Source organism: Schistocerca gregaria, chromosome 4 (genome assembly GCF_023897955.1).
Source record: "Schistocerca gregaria isolate iqSchGreg1 chromosome 4, iqSchGreg1.2, whole genome shotgun sequence".
NCBI classification, from domain to species: Eukaryota; Metazoa; Arthropoda; class Insecta; order Orthoptera; family Acrididae; genus Schistocerca; species Schistocerca gregaria.
The window spans coordinates 237,006,156-237,022,684 of NC_064923.1; the positions used below are offsets into that span (position 1 = coordinate 237,006,156).

The 16,529-nt window shown below is 39.1% G+C and overlaps 1 protein-coding gene across 1 annotated transcript in view; it reads right to left on the reverse strand.

The window, feature by feature from the left end:
• LOC126267285 (uncharacterized protein C6orf132 homolog) overlaps positions 1 to 16,529 on the reverse strand; it is a 285,985-nt gene that overhangs the window by 13,244 nt on the left and 256,212 nt on the right. The window lies entirely within an intron of this gene.

Consider the following 16,529-nt stretch of genomic DNA (forward strand, 5'->3'; position numbering starts at 1 on the left):
CACGTGAGTTTAATTAGAATAATAGTTTAGCTTGAAGTCTCGGCAAATTTGTGTAAGTTTACGCTAAGGCCAACATTTTCGTTTGTGATACCTTTACTGCTAACATTTTTATTCGATTTTGTACCCGCGTTGGTTCATTCAAACCTTCTTGTTTAGCCTTTCCTTTTATATTTGATACATAGCTCTAAGTCAGCGCTTCGGTTTTACAAAAAATCTTGTGGTAATGTGAAATATGTGTGTCGTGAAATGTTTGCAACGACTTAGTTCTTATATTTAGCTGCAATTGTTCGCCCTTTACAATTCAAACTTGTATTTCATTTTATTCTGGAGTACACGAGCAAGTAATGATAGTCTATTTTTCATATTTCGCCTTACATATTAAATGAAGTCTTTTCTTTTAAATAATATCTTAAAAACATAGAGAAGTTATCAGTATCTTGCCATACCATTGGCATGGAATTTTTGTTGCAATATTATCACGATATTTATAATATTTTAACTGTTGGTATCGTACTAAGGTATTGGCACAGGTGACGAAACATAGTGTCACCATTTGGAACCGGACAGCAAGCGTCAGAGCAATCAGTGGAAACCACCTCCTAAGAAATCAAAGGCCGTGCACGCCAGTTCTGGTAAGGTCATGATGTCCTCCTTTTTAGACCACAAGGGCGTTCCTAGTTGAACAGTGAGGAAGTCGCAAATATTCTACAGAAACGACACCTCAGAATTATAAAAAGAAAACAGTGTATAAGGAGAAGCACATGAGGAAGGAGAAAGAACGAAGAACTGGTCGAAAAAGAGAAAAATAACACGTCACCCATTCAAAAATGTTCCTCCATTATCCAAAGTGTTACTACTGCTGAACCTTCAGTCACACCTGCTTGTTGAATCGAAGCCTTAACTTGCATGTTACCCCTAATACAACACAAATTTTTAACTTGTTTTCAACAATCCATGTTGCTAAGTGGCTGAAACATTTACCCTGTTTCTGTAGCAAATTACTTTTCTAACATCTTACAGAGGCAACCACAATTTTATTTTCAGTATTCCAAATATTTATGGACCGTATTCAAAAATTTAAAGTATTCTAATAATCCTTACATTAAGAAGCATAATCTTATGTTAAATCTTCAGTAAAATAAGTCAAGTGTTAAATTTAGTAACTGTGTATTGTCTTGAAGAAGTGCAAATGCGGGGTGCAAATTAGATTCTTGCAGCGTTTTATAATGATGGTACATATCGACTTCAAACAAACTTTAAATATTCCGAATTTTCTTCAAACTTTTCTAGCTTCTAGCCCCACAAAGAAATGAAAAGAACACAGTTTCATGCTGTGTAAATGTTCGTTGTTCATTTCGTAAAACTTCAGCTAAGCATGACGTTTTAATTTATTATTTATTTACTACTAACTTTATTCGCTACCCACTTTGCAGACAGTTTCCACATGTACCACTATAAATATGTGCATAGGTACATCATTGTACAGTCTAGTTAATATTTTGCGTCTTGAACCGTAAAGCTTTTACGTGTTTGTCTTCAAACATTCAACACATTAACACATTTGTAAAGCAGTCATAAATTTGGAGGCGCTATATACAAGGGTAATTGTCATATTAAAGGGTCTAGATGAAGGTTGTTACTGATGCAGATATAAAGCTGACAACTTCATAGCAATAAGTGACTCAGTTTTCACTTGTCACATTTATCAATATCAATTTCTTGTTCGACTTGAATTGAACTGATATTTTTTTTATAAAATCTACAGTTTATTAATGTTTTCAATTATTTTACATTCTAAAGGCAGGCAGCTTACCAGCCAATATATGTATATCTATCATTAAATGCTGATCAAGTAATTATAATGAAAAAGATTGTTTATACATTTACCTCACCAGGCATTGAAACACCTATAACGTTCTCTCTTTTATCTATCCAGACATCATCACAAAGGTAGCACTGCGATGTACGTAAGACAACTGCTGAATATCATAATAATGGAATTATAGTAATGTTAGACTATTAATATACTGTTGTTTTTCCTGAACGTAAAGTTCTTGACTAATGGGTTTAGTAACTCTCTAACAGAAAAGTATGTCTGCATTTAAACAGATGAAAATCACGAGAAGAAATTAACTCATCCGAGAAACAGCGAGGAAGAATAGCGAAAATTACCAGTTGTGAAGGAAGAGAAAGAAAACAGAAATAAACAGAAATTTATAAAGCTGAAAATGTTGACAAAGACACACTAATACTAGTTAACTGATGGTCAGATGGGAGACACCTGGGAGATACCGAGAGATAGGACACAATGAAGATAACAAATGTCCTCTTGAATGTTGCATGGTTTTGGATCGTAGGATTAGGAAACTATATTGTGTACAGTTAGGATATATCAACAATTAAAGAGAGTTATTAAAAACACTGCTTCCAGAAAAAATGATATAAGATGATGATACGTGTCAGTATACTAAAGATTAACTTCTTATATATAAACTATTCTGAAAATAGCATTATACAATTTGTTGGACGTACGAAACTGTACAAGAATTAAACTGCTAACAAAAGCTTATCTGATTTCGGGGATACTGTGTTTTCTGTGTGCCGTAAAACTATTTATCGATGGTCATTTTGTAGGGTTGCGTGTTCGAGTTGAGTTTTTAGGTGACTGTGAGAAGTATGTGAAGGTTTCTGTTTTGTATTTGTCATCTTGATATTGGAATTTACAGAACCAGGAACATGAAACACGATTCTGGCATATGAGATGCTCCTCTCTAAGTACACAGCTGATCGACATCTGTATCCGACCTCAACAGTGTTATGTCCTTATTCCACATGGTGCAGTGCAAAGACCTGGAATTTATCCTCACATACGACGCGGAATGTCGCGTCAAGGAAATTGCACCTCCAAATTTGTTGTTCTTTCTAATTTTGAAGCATAAAATTTCTTACAACATCAAGATCTGAATCATGTTCCTCCGAGTCGAACGTCTTGAAACTACGGTACGAGCGCTAGCGACCTCATGTGCTGTAACGTATAGTGTTTAAATAGATCAGTAAAAAATGATTCTTAAAGGGAAAATTCCTTGTTTTCAGTCAGATATACAGAAAGGAGAATGGGGCGTGTGAGATAAGTTGGGAAATGTGAGGAAATATTTTATGAGTATCAGATGACAGAGTGCTACATTTTCACCAGTTTTGAAGTAAAGAGGTCTACTCATTTGAGAGGTTTATTAGAAGTAATAAGATTCTCTCAAGAACACTTATCTCTGATTTCAGTAAATATACATACTGATGGCGTGCACGACATTTGTTCCACATTCTCCTCGCTGCTGTTGGAGATAGGCGTATGTTGTATGTTCCTGTTTTACTATTTTTCAGACGGGTAGTAGAAATTAAATAAGCCTCTCGTAGATACACTGAAACCAGAGCACCCTTAATGGTATATCGATATCACTGAAACATAACATCACAACTGGATTTTTTTGCCGAATTCTTGGGACACTACTGTGTTTGCTGCATTTTTAATACTAATGTTAAGTACGTACAGAGACTATATGACAAACATTGCAATGGTTCTGAAATCTTCTTTACTCACAGTTATTTTTGTAACCGATATTATGTTTACATCTGTTCTGGAGGACAGAATTAGTGAACTTGGGCTATCTAAATGCAAACAGTTATTTACCAATCCATAATTTACCATTATCATCCGTTTAACATCCACAACTTGATTAAGGTCTCGCCTGACTCATGCATTACATTTCTGGAGCCATATGCATTAATAAATACTCCCGCATGTTTTCTTGCGTCGCCTATTAACCTCCAGTAGGACTGTAAACTCACTCTCTTATTAACTCTTTGAATTTATTTAAAGAACTTCGTTGGTTCATGTACCAACCATTCACCTTATCACACTTCAAGTCAACTTCCATTCATTTTCATTAAAATCGTAATTTCTAGTTCCACTCAAGTTCCCTTGAGTTATTTATTTCTTTTCTTATCCTCTCAGTGTCAGCAACTCCAAACATTCACCGGCACTGAGCAGCTGTAAAATTTTAACTGTTAATTGGATTAAAAGGTCTTGCTTCCCGGCGTTAACTCAAAAGCGATGAAACAATAACACTCTACAAGTCGGAGCGTGAGAAGTTGGAACTTCGAATGTGCTTGTGAACGTAGAAAATATGAATAGGGAAATTCCAGGGGCCAGTCTAGACAAATACAGTGAGAGTCACTGATGTAAGATGGAAAGGAAATAAGGATAAATACGGTAATATCAGCAAGAGCAGAAGATGATATTACAGGAGTAGTATCAGTTACGAATAAGAAGATACAGTCGTGATAAAGTTACTGTGAGCAATTCAGAAACAAGATTGTTGTCGTCGGAACCCACAGCAAATCGACGCCAACAACAATAATTCAGGTATAGCTGCCGACATCACAAGCAGAAGAGGCAGGGGCAGAGACAGTATATGACACTGAACGGGCAGTTGAGTACGTAAAATTAGATGATAACCTAATCATCAGGGGAGAAACGAACGCAGTGAAAAGGGAAGGAACTGAGTAGAGTGTTTTGGGAGAACTTGAGCTCGGTAGTAAGAATGAGAGGAGAAAAGCAGAGGTCAGCAGTAAATATCAGCTGGTAATAACGTACAATCTGTTCAAAAATCACAAGAACAAAGAGTATACCAGAAAAGGCCTGAAGACACGAAAAGATTCCAACCAGATTACAGTACAGTGGGGCAGCGATCTCAGAATCAGATACTTGATTGTAAGGCATATCCAAGAGAAGATGTAGACCCAGACCATACTTCAGTAATTTTGATGGGTAGGTTGAATTTAAGTGAATTTAAACTAATCTTCAGGAAGAATCCATGCGGAATATGTAGACCCTGAAGCTCTGAGGAATAAAGACATGCGTTTGGAGTTCCCAGAGGCCAAAGATACTGCGATAATGATTGCCGTACCAGGCAGTTCGCTTGAAGAGGAACTGACATCTGTAAAAAGGCCAATCACATACGCTGGCCAGAGAAACGTAGGTTGGTTGGTTGGGGAAGGAGACCAGACAGCGTTGTCATCGGTCTCATCGGATTAGGGAAGGATAGGGAAGGAAGTCGGCCGTGCCCTTTGAGGGAACCATCCCGGAATTTGCCTGGAGTGATTTATGGAAATCACGGAAAACCTAAATCAGGATGGCTGGAGAAACGTAGCTGCAAGTACGGTAACTAGGTAGAAATCTTGGGTAACATAACAAATACTTCACTTGACGGGCAAAAGGTGGAGGTAAAAAAATGATCAGGAAAATAAGAGAATGAGGTAGTATAATCCATTACTTCTCGGGATCTACGGCGAATTGGCTGGACGAAAAATGAGAAGGAATCGTAAAATAAATGATGCTCGCAAGGACTAATCAACGCACTGAAATGTCAAAACAATCATAGCTGCCGCGAGGGATTAGCCGAGTGGACTAAGGTGCTGTAGTTATAGACTGTGCGGCTGGCCCCGGCGGAAAATCGAGTCCTCCCTCGGGCAAGGGTGTAAGTAGTGTGTAAGCTTAGGGACTGATGACTTTAGCAGTTAAGTCCCATAAGATTTCAAAGAACAATCATAGCTGAAATGAAAAGCAAAAGACTCTAGGATTAATTCCAAGTATAGAAGATAGAGGATAGGTGGAAAGAATAGTGTGAAGGTCTTTACGAGGAGCAGGAACTATCATCTGACTGGATAGAAAAAAATGGGAGTTGATTTGGAAGACATAACGGACCAAAGATCCAGTAGTACAGGCAGAGCTTTGGACGCTTTTCTAACAAATAAGAGAGAATGCACTAACAAAATTTCTTTGGAGCTTCGAAAACTGATTAAGTGTCAGCCAAATGACTGTTAAAGATAGTGTGCATAATCTACGAGACTGGAGACATACCATCAGAACTACTCAAAAATTATCGTCCACACAATTCCAGAGATATCTAGGGCATCTACTTGCGAGACTTATCGCACAGCTCTTGCACCTTCGTTGACACGGATAATATTCACAATAACAGACAACAGGAGATCTCTTAGGTGAGGATCAGGTAGGCTTCAGGAGGCACCAGAGAGGCAAATCTGACGTTGGGCTGGATAATGGATACAACACTTAAGAAAACACAAGATACGTTATCAACATAAAATGTTGCAAGATACTTGAAATTATCAGTAAAGTAGGAGAAATCTATAGACATTATAAAATGTATATATGTAAGTTTGTTTCACAACTCCTCCTAAATCACTGAACCGATTTCAATCAAACATGATATACTTACCACTTGCTGTCTGGAAAGTATCGCTGCTGGGGTAAGAAACACCTACTAATCAAAGGGCTGAGGGTAGGGGAGAGAAAGAAGTGTAGCTCGCGACGTATGTATACTCAGACTTCATTAATGCACTATTTGAGAATGAGAGCACTTGCTGACTTGCAACAAACCTATACGAAACTTATTCTCACTGACAACCCCCACAAAAATAAGGAAAGGAAAAATGTTTCTCGTTTACAATATGTTCACTGTTTATGCAATAAAACTGCCGCCTCAGGTATGACGTTTTCATTTCTTACTACTTCACTAGGAACTGTATTCGCAACACATTTTCCAGACAGTAGTCACAAAATTATATCACTGGACGACACATTGTTATGGAGATAAGACGTCATAAACACGGAGCTGTGTGAAAATGAAAATATAGGTCGAAATTCGCTAGAGATACAGTTGAAATATGTACACAGTTATTTAAAAAACAAACTACATAACAAAGGTTAAATAAAACTGACATTTCAGTAACTGCAAGAATAATGATCAGTACATGAAGTCTGTGTACTTAGCCACAGTAATTTTCTCAGAGTTACTTGACGTATAGTTTCAGTGCAAATACAGTTAACAGTGCTCAAGTTTTTATGTAAAGCTTCAAAATATTCATAACAGATTAAAAATGTGTAATGTCGTATTAGGGAATCTGCACAATAACAATGACGTTTTGTGGCTCTGTTTAATTTTTAAGTAATTACACTGTCCAGTACTCGAGACTAACTACACCGTTTACCAACGTGAAAAATATTAGTGGTCTTCGTCATTTCGTATTTGTGCTACGCTGTGTAGGATGAAAGTGTGCCGGCCGGTGTGGCCGAGCCGTTCTCAGCTCTTCAGTCTGGAACCGCGCGACCGCTACGGTCGCAGGTTCGCTTCCTGCCTCGGGAATGGATGTGGGTACTGTCCTTAGGTTAGTTAGGTTCAAGTAGTTCTAAGTTCTAGGGGACTGATGACCTCAGATGATACGTCCCATGGTGCTCAGAGCCATTTGACCCATTTTGATGAATGTGTGAGTGTGTGTTTGTATACCGGTCTTATTAGCATGGGTAGCCATGAGACACTGAAAAGGAACTGTGAATTTGAAACTTCCTGGCAGATTAAAACTGTGTGCCCGACCGAGACTCGAACTCGGGACATTTGCCTTTCGCGGGCTAGTGCTCTACCATGTGAGCTACCGAAGCACGACTCACGCCTGGTCCTCACAGCTTTACTTCTGCCAGTATCTCGTCTCCTACCCTCAGATGGTAGAGCACTTGCCCGCGAAAGGCAAAGGTCCCGAGTTCGAGTCTCGGTCGGGCACATAGTTTTAATCAGCCAGGAAGTTTCATATCATCGCACACTCCGCTGCACAGTGAAAATCTCATTCTGGAAACTGTGAATTTGTTTACCAGTGGAGCTAGTTATTATTTGAACAGACGTAAAGACAAAAATAAAGAACTGATGGCAGCGTTTTCTGTATGTAAGAACTATAGTAAAGATCACCTGTCATCGAATTAGCAGTATACTGTAACGGGATAGTACAAAGTTAGTAGCTGATTAATGTCCTGTTTTATTTCATAAATTAGCACTTAAAGTAGAAGGAGTAGTAATTATAAATTACAGGTGAAAGAATTTCAACGGCAAAATTTATTGCTCACACAGCTTTCTGCAGTGAAAGCGAGGAGAAACTACAGGTCCTACAGAATGGAATGAACACTTTACCGAGCACAGAATTGAAGTAAAGGTAAACTGAAGAGAGACGAAAGTAATGTGAAGCAGGAGAAATTAGTATCGTGAGCAAGGAAATTAGAGACCACAAAATACACGGGGAGAAGGAATTCTGCTACAATGGTTGCGAAATAATATTTGACAGAAGAAGCAAGGAGGACATAAGATGAGGAGTAGGAGGAGGAGAGGGAGCTTTTCCGGTCAGAAGAAGTCTCTGGCATCAAATATTGATCCTCATTTGATGAAAAAGTTTCTGAGAATGTGTGTCTCGAGCGTATCATTGTATGAAAGCGAAACACGGACTGTTGGAATACCGGAAAATTGTATTTGTTCTAATTTTATTATGACTCCTGTGTTGTAGTTATGATTTGAAATTGAAGTAATCGATGAATAGAACACGTTTTTCTCGTTTTTTAAAAATTCTCTTAACCATCAAAGTAAAGTCGCTCCATTAAAGTACCATGAATCTCAAAGTGTTCCTTCAGAGGAAAAGTTTGGTAACCCTTGTAATAGGGGTAAAACTGTAGGGGAAGAAAGAGGTTGGAATATATCCAACATGTAATTGTGGACATAGAGAGCAACTGCTTGTAACGTCTGTTAGCAAAAGACATATTATGTAATAAAGAGAAAACATTGTGTGTCTTGTTTTGTTCTTGTATAGAACTATGAACTTTTTATTTTATATAGATAACATCTGTGTCGGCGAGTACTGAAACCGCCACAGGCCATACTTATTAAATATCAAACAAAGATGAGAATAGGTGACTAGTATAAATAGTAAAAAAAGAACATTAATTTCTCTGTCGTCTTGTTGGAGTTACGTGAGTAGGATAGCCTGTGACGTTATATTGTACGCTAGCGTAGCATTCTTTTGTCAAGATTGTGAGAGGGACGCCATTAGACATAACCTTGGAAAAGTGTGTAATTAATTGATTTGTTTAAATCTTTTGAATAGAGTTACTTAGTGAAACCTTGCATTATGATTTGTAATAAGCTTGCCTGGTATTTTATCCCATCCCTTTAAGAAATTTCAAGTTATTTAAATATTATTCGTGGTGCAGAGCTGCGCTACGAAAGAACGAGCCGCTGCCGCGGCGCATTCAAACTGCATTAAATGAAACCAATCATACCGCAAAGAAGCGGGCAGGTAATTGTGAACTAAAATTATTTCTTTCAACTTTCGGAATTGCAGAGCAGAGCAGCAGATTTTATGATGTGTTTTACAGGTTGACGCAGGCTGCTGATAATATATTATTAACAGTGCAAAAAGATAATTTACCTCCATAACATAAAAGAAATCATGCTGTGCGTAGTTCTGGGTCTGGCAAACCTTATAGTAAAAACATCTTTTTCTCCGATAATAGTCTCATGTTCTCGTGTTAGTCGTGGTACTTATTGGTGTTTTACTGTTAACAAAAATCCACTGCAAAATTTTGATGTTGAACAATCATTGCGTACTGTAACATCAGTATTGATAACAAAGTAATTTTCATTAACCATTTCAATAACTATAAAGTAAGGAAGAGATGATGAATATCTGAGTTACAGTAGCGAAAAAATGTTCCTTTAATAGAAAGCCAGATCCAGAAGAATAAGAACATAATATATTTTGTTTTGTTGAAAATTAATGATCCAAAGAAAGTCACAGCACAGCATCACAAAAAGGTATTTCGGGGCTCTTTCGTAGTAACATATTTTGTTTCATATATTAGTTGCTACGCGAGTAAAAATAAAACAAAGCAAATAATAATAGAGCCAGCGCCGGCCGCGGTGGCCGTACGGTTCTAGGCGCTCCAGTCCGGAGCCGCGCTGCTGCTACGGTCGCAGGTTCGAATTTTGCCTCGGGCATGGATGTGTGTGATGTCCTTAGGTTAGTTAGGTTTAAGTAGTTCTAAGTTCTAGGGGACTGATGATCACAGCAGTTGAGTCCCATAGTGCTCAGAGCCATTTGAACCATTTTTGAATAGAGCCAGCGAAATGCTACACTGAGATAAAGAGTATGGAACCACAGAAAGGAATTCCCTGAGGGCCACATCAAACCAATCAGAAAACTGATGACATCCATACACACACACTCGCGCGCGCGTGACAGGAATTTCAATATTACATCCCATTCTTTTTTCCAGTGTGTTTACTGTACATATATATGCGCTTAGCTTGCTTTATTCAATTCCTCCATTTGTTTCTTAACTTTATCCTAGTGGCAAACAGTACAATATCATCACCATAACTATGATTGAGGTGTACAAAATTAGCATGTGTCGTCTTTGTTTTTTCTTCAAGCTTAGAGGTCTGAGCAGTTCCTCGAAGACTGTTGAGAATGCTCTTGCTGCTATGGAATCTCCTTGTTTCACGCCTGTTTCAATCACTAATTTGGTTAACATCATCCTGAAGGCAAAGTGGAGTTACATCATCTACTTCATATTCTTCAGTACACTGGCAGAGATGGGATTAATACTTTATTTTCCCAGTGGTTGTTAGTAGAGGCTCAGCTGAAATCAAATTGATAGCACACTCCTAATCTATGAATACAAGGTGAAATGGTAGTTCTTTCACATTTTGTAATTCTGAAAGTTCATTCGTAATTTATAAGTGGGCCACCGGACTATACTAACTTCTGAAGCCAGCTAGCTCCTTTCATGATTAAAATCGATTTTTTTGTGTATTTTTGGTGATACTGTAAGTTAAAATTTTATATGTCATGAAGAGGAGGCTGATAGACAAAAAATAAAAAAAAGGCCTCTGTCTCCCTTCTTATGGACTTTAATGATGTTAGAGTTCAGGGAAATATATCTCTTCGCAGTCATTTTATGTAGATATATTTCAAGTTCCTTGTGTACTAATCGTTTTGTTATTAGTAAATGCCATCTTAACTAAAGAAAAGTAATATTCAACAAACGTAAATTTCATTTTTGGTTTCACTAGAATATTGTAGGTTTCGATTGGTTCTCGTACCCAATGTTTTTGAAACTATTCATATCTGCTCGGAGACATTTCCAAATAGTTTTCTTTAATTCTGAACATTCTATCGTGTTAATAATTTCATGTGATCGTAATTCTTAAATTCTGTTTAACATCTTCCTTCTCTCATTAGAAATTTCCCCTTTTTTTAACTTCGTCGAGAAAATTACATAAATACTTTCTTCATATAGCAACAAGCAGTCCAGATCAAGTTTCATTCACTGTTACGACCGATTTCGGAAGAATTGAACCATTTTCAGATAATTAAACGTAAAACAGGCTGCTTTTAACTTACGAACAAAAAAAGGTAACTCACTTGTCTTGCAACAAAATCACTCGTTTCAGAGATAATTTTTATGACTGTTATTTTAGTGGCACAACAATAGCGTTCCAATACCACTACGGGTTCGCGGAGCAGAATCAAATATCAGGCTGTTGCTAATAATGTTTGCTAAAGTAGAACGTAAGTGTAGATATACCATGCACAATATTTTTTCCTCATATTATGCCAACAGAATGTGTAATTTGAAATTAAAGTTACTAATCTGTCCCCGTACAACATCTAGACACAGAGTACACTTCTGAGATTATGTAAAACACTGGATGCGTCTTCGATTCAGAACCGCTTTCGTGATAGAGCACTGTCGCGTTAAATCTAAAAGACGAGTAGGACCAAGAGTCCTTCAGGAAAGTCGTTGTCACTTTTTGGACTTTAGAAGGTAGGGAACGGTCATCTGGTGAGAGCTAAGCAAGTAAACGTCATGCTAGACAGGGCGAATTGATGAAAGGTAGGTGGGTCAAAGGAAAATTAACAGGCACCAGAAACTAAATTAAAGTTGTCGTGGTCCATAGTCGATAAACTGCCCAAATAATATAAAATTACATGCTTGAAATATGTGATCCCAGCTAGTTCTCATTCCGTGGAACTGCTGCATCTCACACAGTAGTTCCCAAGGACAAAGTAACTCATTTAATTAAATCCTCAACATCAATATATACTCGTAATTACATGTAAGCATACAATCATTATCGTTAATATGTAAATCAAACAACGAATCACCCAAAAGAATTTCAAGCGTTAATGCGTTAACCCTAGCGTGCTACGAGTCCCTAAATCCGAAGACTACAGTATAGTGTTGTGACAATGAGAGAGGAAGTGACGGTTCAGGATTGCCAAGTTAAATTGAACAAAATTCTTATATTACGCAGGTTTCGCTCAAGAGCGATGAAAATTGGAAAACATCTAAAGTATTTTAATTGTTTATACTGTTTATAGTACTTAGCAATTTACAATCATGTTACGTTCCAGAAAAACATGCTAAGTGCCTACGCGCAGCACGTCTATCTCAGATGTTTATTTCTAGAACATCCTCTGTTCCCACAGAGGAGAAATGGACGGCTGAGCCAGACTGACGTGTAGGTAGTACCAATTAATCACTGCTCTCTTAATAAACGCGTAATTGCTGCCATCGGTTTTTTGCTCCAAGTAATTAATTGGAGCTCTGTGATCAGACGCACAAAAGTAACGCCAGGGCTTCGTTCGGGCACAGCCCCCTGGTATTAACTCTGGGTGCTGTGTCGGCCATCCCACTCTAGTGCTACTGGCACATTACGAGTACACGAACTCATCAGAACCTCCATTTTGTTAAATGGAAAAGAGACTGATGATGCACAATACATGAGCCACATTACCAACAAAAACATATATAAATATAACGTTAATTATGCATAAATTCTATTGAAACTGTATTGTCCATTAAGCAAATACTCCCACGTGTATCGAGCCGAGCTTATGAGGGCCTATGGGGCAAGTTCGGACAGCTACTATAGTCTCCTTTGTAGGATTTCCTCGTCGAAGAAGAGCTGTGTCTGAACTGCTACTGTTTCGTGCTCTGGAGCGCAATGAAAACGTGCACTGTTTATTTTATGCATAACCATGAGAGAGTAGAAGGGTGTGGATCCTTTTCTGAGCGTATAGAAGGAAGGGAATGCCGATCGTTACATCTGGTTTTAAGCACACCATGGCTTAACCATACAGGTAAGATTACATTTTAACTTAGAAAATTAAACACAGTCTAGCGTCAATAAACTGCACGCTGTTACACTGAAGCGCCAATGGAACTGGTATAGGCGTGAGTACTCAAATACAGAGACACGTTAACAGGAGCAATATGGTTCTGCGGTCGACAAAAAAAGCTATAAAACACAACAAGTGTCTGGCGCCATCATTAGATCGGTTACTGCTGCTACAATGGCATGTTATCAAGTTGTGAGTGAATTTGAACGTGGTGTTACAGTCGGCGCACGAGCGACAGGACACAGCACCTCCGAGGTAGTCATGAGGTGGCTATTTTCCTGCACGCCCATTCAACAAGTGTACCGTGAATATCAGGAATCCGGTAAAACATCAAATCTCCGACATCGCTGCGGGCGGAAAAAGATCCTGCAAGGAGGGGACCAACAACGACGTAAAGATAATCAAAATATCCACGGGTGTACTGCCGGTCTAGAGTGTCCAACGGGCACAATATTTCGGCGATCAAACATGTCGCCATCATCAGGTGAACTGACGGACTGAGCTCCTGTGAACGTGCCGGCACGGAGATCCGTACGCTATGGCTGCTCAGGGGGAACTGGGTTCGGTCGCGGCGGCGGCCGATTTAAATACCCTCCGCCCGCGGCGCGCACCCTCCGCTGTCCGCGCCCCGCGCCACGGTCTCGCGGTGGAACAGATTGCGACGGCGTCTGAGATGACGTCGGTGTGATGGCTCTGTCCGCCGTGGTCGTCACAACTATGCGTTTGCTCGACGTAAAGATAATCGTTGAACGTGACAGAAGTACAACCCTTCTGCAAATTGCTACCCATTTCAGAGCTAGGCCATCAAGAAGGGTCAGCGTGCGAACTATTCTACGAAACATCATCGATATGGGCTTTCGGAGATGAAGGCTCACTAGTGTACGCTTGATGACTGTACGACACAAGGTTTACGCCTCGCCTGCGCCCGTCAACACCGGCATTGGACTGTTGATGACTGGAAACATATTGCTTGGCCGTACGAGCTTCCTTTCTAATTATCGTGTACGGGTATGCAGACAATCTCATGAATCCGTGGATTCTGCATGTCAGTAGGGGACTGTTCAAGCTGGTGGCGCCTCTGTAATGGTCTCGAGCGTGTAGAGTTGAAGTGATACGGGACCCTTGATCCGTCTAAATTTGACACTGACAGGTGGCACGTACGTAAGCATCCTGCCTGATCACCTTCATCCATTCATGTCTATTGTGGATTCCGAAGGACTTGGGAAATTCCAGCAGGACAACGCGACACCCCATAATTGCTACAGACTGACTCCAGGAACACTCTTCTTAGTTTATAAACTTCCACTGGCCACCAAACTTCCCAGACATGAACATTATTGAGCGTATCTGGGATCGCTTGCAACGTGCTGGTCAGAAGAGACCTCCACCGCCTCGTACTCTTACGGATTTATGAACAGCCGTGCAGGATTCATGGTTTCAGTTCCTCCAGCACTACTCCAGACATTAGTCGAGACGATGCCACGTCGTGTTGCGGCAGTTCTGCGTGCTCGCGGGGGCCATACACGACAATAGGCGGATGTGCCAGTTTCTTTGCTCTTCAGTGTATAACCTTTCTCTTCGTTACTGTGCTAAAGAAAACTCTGTTTGCCATTTGCAGAACCGGGTACTTCCATTTCAATCACCTCCGCAGTACTGTATGTTAGTTGCAATTAAAGTTTACCATGTTAATTTTGGCTTTGTGGCATATGATTTAGGATAAGATAAAGTTACTTGTCTTGGGAGGAAGAAAACCTTGCACCATTCTGATGTCAAACTAATATTCACCGTTTCTGACGTTGGCGACATGCTGGACCATGACCTCAATTACTTGATGAACATCTTTCAACACCCTTCTATATCACAGCATCTCAAATGCTTCGATTCTTTTCCTTTCCGGTTCCCAATTGTCAATGAAACACTTCCATACTGATCTGCACTCGAAATGTACATTCTCGGCCATTTGTTCCTCAAATTAAAGCTCATGTTTGATCTAGTGGACTTCTTGTGGCGGATACAGCCGTCTTTGACTATACTCGTCTGATGTTTGCTTCGTCCGCCAAGTGCTTTTTGCTTTCAAGATGGCAGAATCCTTAACTCCATCTACTTCGTAGCCTACAGTTTTACTTTAGTTAATCGTTAGTTCCGTCTCTGCATTCGTTTATCTGCGGTTTAGTCTTTGGCTGTATAGACTGAATAGACTGCCCAATCCACTCAACGGTCCTTTCACTAAAGACAGTAACGTCATAGGGTGAAATTTATCGTTATTATTCCTTCATCTTCAATTTTAATCCAACTTTCGAACTAATCTTTTATTGCCACCATTGCTTCTTCGACGTACAGATTGAACAATAGGGAAGGAAGACTGCATTCCCATCTTGGGTTCGAAATAGACAAACGAATGCTAAGTAAATGCTTTACACATCGAAGTACTGAAAATATTTACAGAAATTAAATAAATTTGCTAATTCAGTGAGTCCTTGCGATGGAATGAGACAGCTGACAGAAATACGGACATATGGTAATTCTCAAAGAAAAGGACAAAATCGGTGGTGCATAACCTAATAATAGGTTATTATTTGAAGTTGCTCCTTTATAAATATGAGGAAGCAACCAAATTTACATGTTAAATGCTTTAATGGGTGTCGGTAGCCTAAAATCGATTTGAATAATCAGCGGAAGATCCATAACAAAATTTAATCATATTCATTATCGTTGCAACTAGCAATTATGAAGAGAAAAAAAAACAAAAGCCGTGATGAGTAAACGTTGCAAATAGCGAGCTCAATCACACATGTTTTGTCACTGATTTACTATTCCAAGCGCGACAGATAAATTTGAGACAAATAGAGAAAACACGGTAAGAACTTAATTGAAATGCAAATAACTTGTGGCTTAGAGTTTTTTAGATACTAGTTATTCTTAGTGTTTGCTATAATTTTGTGGCAGTCTCCTGATGAAGATATATAGGAGAAGTGACACAAAATCTACATTTCGAGAGATCTGAATCAGATTTTTCGTTTAGCCTCGTCAAGTTTATTAATTATATCCAGTGAATGTGTTTGAAGGGTGGCAGTAGATATCTTCTCTTTAATGGTGTTTAACGGTCTTCTGCATGGGCTCTGTTAGTCTCAATACACACTGATGTTTTTAGTTCTGGGTACTCCATCTGGTCTCCTACTATCGGTGGTTGAATGCCAGATCATCCATGTTGACACCGGACTCGTGATTGTGTAGCTGAGTCACTGAAACACTGTATAGAATAACTTCTTCTACTGAAGTAACGAACGACATTTGATGGGTACGAATGACCACTGTTACTACCACTGCAGATATGATCCATGGCTAAAAGATATTTCCGTTATGTCACAATTATGGCAGATACAGTTCACATTATACCATTAGGTAGGAACCAGTATTTTCTTCTTTTCCAACAATTAGTTGCAAACGGC